Here is a 5,748-nt window from a genome sequence, read left to right as displayed (position 1 = left end):
AGCTGCGTAGTCTGGATGACCACTCTCCTCTTCCAGGCATAACAGTTGGTGATATTGGAATGAAATTTGGAAGTGGGGCATATAACAGCATGGACAATGGTCTTCTGAGATTTGATCATGTGCGCATCCTGAGGAACCAAATGCTAATGCGGTTTGTTCTGTAACCATTCCTCCATCTGTCTTTATCTTTTTGTCTGCTGCTTTCTTTGAAGGCCAATATTTTTTCTCTCGTTTAATGTTTATCTGTCTGCCCACCTTGTAGAGGAATAAAAGTGCAGCCATGGTGGGAAGTATCTTTTGAAAAAGTCTTTACTGGATAGTTCCTGTAATGAGCAGTTTTTTCTTGACTGAAGTTGCAAGGCTGCAAAATTTTCTGCAACGTCAGTTAACAATAGAGAGGTTTTAGAGTGCTTATAAACCTAAAATTTATAAAAGTATCTTTCGTCAATTGAAGAAAAAGACCAACAAGGAAGCCACAAAAGTGATAACCTAGGCTGAAGTGCTGCTCATATAGTGTGATTTTCATGCAAAAACAAGATGACTGTTCTGATGTTTGCTTCTTTATTTCCTCGCCAAATGTTTCAATCTTTCCCAGGTTACAAGAGAAGGGAAATATGTACAATTTGATGTTCCCCGCCAATTGGTTTATGGTTCTATGGTCTATGTCCGACAAATAATTGTATCCAAAGCTTCTTGTGCTTTGTCAATGGTAGTTTGTATTGCAACTAGGTACAGTGCTGTTCGTAGATAATTTGGTTCAGAGAATGGTGGTCTAGAGACCCAGGTACTACTTTCTTTTGGACTGCATACACTGATACACCTATACATATTATTTCCAGTACAGATTGTTGTACACAGCAACCTTTTATTATATAATCACTTCTAATGGCTTGTTCTTTCCCATAGAAACTTCCAAAGACTTTTATTGAAAAGTATTGGTTGCTACTGCTGTTGATATTTCAGACTAATTTTTACATGTCCCAAAGGCTGATGCATCTAATGCTTTTACATTTATTTAATTTGTTTCAGGTGATTAACTATAAAACTAAGCAAAGTCGACTCTTTCATTTGCTTGCCTCTGCCTATGCTTTCAAATTTGCTGGTGAATGGATGAAATGGCTATACACTGATGTGAGCAAAAGATTGCAAGCCAATGACTCGTATATAAATGTAAAAATTTTATAAGATATGGATTATGATATATAAACTAATGAAATCATGTAACTTTTTGTTAATATATGAATATTATGTTTGGATGTGAAATATACTTCTCAAGTTATTTATTACTTCTAATATTTTGTTCTTTATTGTAGAATAATTAAATTATTTGTTTCACTAATGATATTTTAGCACATTAAATATGTATTGCAGTTTAAAAATAATAAAGTAGATTATATATTATTTTTATAGTATTATATATTATGAATTTTTAATTCATATTATAATTATATTAAGAATTTATATTATTTTATTAAATTATATTTAATAATAATTATGTTAAAATATGTTAAAATTATTTATTATTTTTATTAAATTATTTTTAATAATAATCTTATTAAAATTTAATAACAATAACAATAATCATCTACCTACAAAAAATTTTACTAAGGATATTCTAGTCATTTTAGTTTTTTTTCCTTATGCTATTACAACATCATTCCATTCAACCAAACAAAAGATTGTTATTACAACTCTATTCCATTCTATTCAGCCAAACAATTGAATTACTGATTACAGCTTTATTCTATTGCAACTTTATTCTATTACAGCTCTATTTCATTACAGTGAATCAAGCGTACCCTAAAATCGGGTTTTAAATGATTCCGCGGAAATTTTATCAATTTCCCAGTACGCCTTATTTGCATCATGTTTGGTTGGGTATAATGGCTATGCCATTACAGCCTTATTCCATGGGCCCACCTAATCATCTGTTTGGTTCAATGGAATGCCCCTATTACGGGCTTATTCCATTACGGGTGTATGCCAAAAATTGACTGATTTCTGGGAGATTTCTATTCCCTTCCCAGATCACCGTTTAGCTATTCAACCCTGTTTTACCCTCCCAACCCAAAAGCCTCAAAACACATGAAACAGAAGTTGCCAGCAAAGTCACCTCCATCCGCTCCCGATTCACTTTCATCTTGGCATCTTTCGCCGACTCCACCGTCTCAGATCTCCGGCCCAACTGTTTCGGCAAGTGCTTCTTCATTTTATCGGCAGCTATTTTCAGGTTATATGCTCTATCCATATTTTTTTTTGTATTTTCTTTGATATTTCTCTTCGTCTTTTTGATCTGAATTCAATGGAAAAATGATTTTTTTTTTATATTTCTTTGATCTGAACATTTAAGTGGATCAGTAACTTTCACAAACGAACATAAAAACCCATTTCTTTTCTTCATTTTATCAGTTTCGACAGCATGTTTCGTTGTTTCTTGCATTTTCTTTCTCCATCTTGCCGAAGTAGAGAGTTCCTTGTGTTGTTGCATGTAAATCTGGCTTTAGTGGTAATATATATTTCTATATTTCCTTTTATTTGACTTTGCAATTGCATGTAAATCTGTTGTTGAAATTTTCAATTGGAGATGGTTTCTGTATTTTTCTTGAATGATCTGTTTATATTGTGCTTTGAATTTTAAAAAAAAAAAGAAGAAAAAATTATCCAATTTACGTTTATTGAAGTTAGCTTTGAAAATTGTCCATGAAGCATGAAGTTTAGATTGTGATCTGTTTCTATTGTGCTCTGGGTTATTCCCTTTATCATTATAATTATTGGATGTTATTACAACAGTTTTAGTACACTGTCACTGCTCAGACAGACTGTCGAGGGAGCCTTACATTACAGCCTTACATTATTGCATGTCCCTTGCATCTTGTGGTCAATTTAACTTTTACTTGTTTTATAGGAAAGACTCATTTAGCAGCTTAATAACTAATCTTCGTGGCTGATCATATCAACCAATTTTTTCTCAAGTCAACTCCCTAATTTGCGTATATCTAATATACTTGGAACAAGAGATGAGTTTGGTAGTTTTTGTTGGTTTATAAGGACAAGGAAATAATTTTCATAACATGTTAGTATAAATTACAAAAAGAAATGAAGATTACATTATGAGACAAATGTACTAAGATTATGGCACATGGAACATATATCTATGCTGGTGGGAACATCCTATCCTAGTCCCTTGTGCATTTATGCTAATGCTAGCAGTAATGTAAGAGTTTTTCGAGGGAAATTCAACTCTTGGGTAAACTTGAGATTTGAGTACAATAAATAAAAACGAATATTTTATCAATTTTTTTAGGCAAAGATAGAAAAGATAGTTTGCATGCTGTCGATGAATTTAATTGACCAAAAGATAGAAATTTTAGTGAAATTTCTAGTTGTTGAGGGAGCTGCTGAAGCATGCAGTTTGTATGCACGCTGTCTAATTTCTTACCAATTTAGGTGGCCTGATCGATGGTTGTTTATTGTTGTCCAAATAATAATTAAAGATCATCCAAATAATGAGAAAATTAAAATGGTCTGAACAATGTGAAACTAAATTGTTAAATATTAACTAATGATGTCCAAATGGATATGAATTGATGATGTTAGTAAGCTAAAAATTTAGGTGTTAAATGCTACAATTTATGGTATCTGAAAGTTGTGATTTATGATATTCGAATGATGTATTTTAAGTTGTTCGGATGTGTTAAAGAGTTGATTTAATATAATGTCTAGTTTATTTGAAACCCACCTCTTCACTCTCCTATAGATCTACAATTCCATCAGCCTTCCTGCCAAACCTTTATTCCTTAAATATTTTCAAATTCATCATTTTAAAATTAATTTTTATTTTATTATAATTCTATAGCCGATAATAATATTCAATTTATTATCATTTCCTCTAATCATTTGAGGGACTCTTCCTACTTTTTTTCTCATTATTTGCTTTGGTTCAACTGGTTTTGGTTGAGCAGATCTTTCTGAGCTTGTTAAATTTTCATTATTTATTCAGCATTCATACAGTTTAAATGGAATTTCTTCTTATAGAAGTTAGTCTGTTACACTTTGCAGACCCAATATGAAAATTGATGAATCCAGGCATTGATCAACACCAAATTTAATCTTAAAGAAAGTTAGTCTGTTACTATTAAGTTGTGGAATTTTAATGCTTTTCTATTAGACTAAAATGTATTCATTTAATACATTATTCTGCAATTTTGCTTTCTTTTATCATTTGGAGCTTTAATATTTTAACACAAGTGATATCAATTTATTGGTCATTATTGTAACTCCTAAAGAAAGGTTGAAGGTAGCAACAAGAAGGGGGGAAATATCAGAAGATTTCTTGCTGACCATTAAAAATCATAGTTGTGTTGATAATATTTTGATAACTTTTTTGTGTTTGTAATATTTGGATGGTATAATGACATGATATAATTTCATTACAATGTTGTAACTTTTTGATGTTGTAAAATTTTATAACATATGGATATAACATCTAAACTAATGAAATTATGTAACTTTTTGTTAATATATGAATATTATGTTTGAATGTGAAATATTGTTTCACTAATGATATTTTAGCACATTAAATATGTATTGTAGTTTAAAAATAATAAAGTAGATTATATATTATTTTTATAGTATTATATATTATGATTTTAGTAAATTCATATAACAATAATTATATTAAGAATTTTATTAAATTATATATTATTTTATTAAATTATATTTAATAATAATTATGTTAAAATATGGTTAAATTATTTATTATTTTTATTAAATTATTTTTAATAATAATCTTATTAAAATTTAATAACAATAACAACAACAATAATCATCTACCTAAAAAAAAATGCTAAGGGTACTCTAGTCATTTTAGTTTTTTTAAAAAAATTATGCTAGGGGTATTCTAGTCATTTTAGTTTTTTTCCTTATGCTATTACAACATCATTCCATTCAACCAAACAAAAGAATGATATTACATGTCTATTCCATTCCATTCAACCAAACAATTGAATTACTAATTACAGCTCTATTCAATCACAACCCTATTCTATTACAGTGAACCAAACGTACACAAAAAGGGAAATCTCATATAATAATCTTTGTTAATTATTTTTATAAAATATATGTTTCTTTTATTAGTTTATAATATCAGTAAACATTAAAAAAAAGTGCAATTTTATCTCCTATTTGTCTTATTTTTAAATTTAGAAATTTAATCACTTTATTAGTCTAATGTAAAATATTAAAAAATCAATTGGATTTTAATATTTAATTAAATATTTGAATTTTAAAAGGTCACCCTCGAAGTTTACTAATAATGTTATAACTTGTCTTTAGTTTTGGACTACATTATTAAAACTAAAAACAAAGAGATTGTATATAAAAGGGTTGATGTGATTTTTTTTATGTAAATCTAGTTGGTGTAGTTGGTTTCGTATCGGTTCTCGTAGTTCTAAATTATAATAATAAATTAGTGCAATTAATTTTCTTTTCCGCAGGTTAAATTTTTTGTCTGTATTAATTATAATGACTCGTTTCACTTAATTCTAATCAATCTAGTCGAAACATTGTGTATTGATTGGTGCATGAATAATATTAAAAATATAAAATTTCTATTTTTTTATCATTATTATAATAAATAATAAAAACTTTTATTGAAGCATTGTGCATAGTCGATACATAAATATTTTATTTTTGAAATTTATGTAATATAATTCATTTGATATTTGTAAATATTTCTATATACATATA

General features: G+C 28.6%; 1 long non-coding RNA gene across 1 annotated transcript; it reads left to right on the top strand.

Moving 5' to 3' along the window:
• Nucleotides 1-1,966: 1,966 nt before the first annotated feature.
• On the top strand, nucleotides 1,967-4,444 carry LOC107936822 (uncharacterized). The gene is made up of 2 exons (XR_001694500.2): nucleotides 1,967-2,230; nucleotides 4,060-4,444. It is a non-coding gene; the product is annotated as an uncharacterized lncRNA (long non-coding RNA).
• Nucleotides 4,445-5,748: the final 1,304 nt, after the last annotated feature.

This window comes from Gossypium hirsutum, chromosome D12 (genome assembly GCF_007990345.1).
Source record: "Gossypium hirsutum isolate 1008001.06 chromosome D12, Gossypium_hirsutum_v2.1, whole genome shotgun sequence".
In the NCBI taxonomy this organism is placed as follows: Eukaryota; Viridiplantae; Streptophyta; class Magnoliopsida; order Malvales; family Malvaceae; genus Gossypium; species Gossypium hirsutum.
The sequence above is the reverse complement of the archived record's forward strand: the minus strand, read 5'-3'. Positions and strand labels throughout refer to the sequence as shown.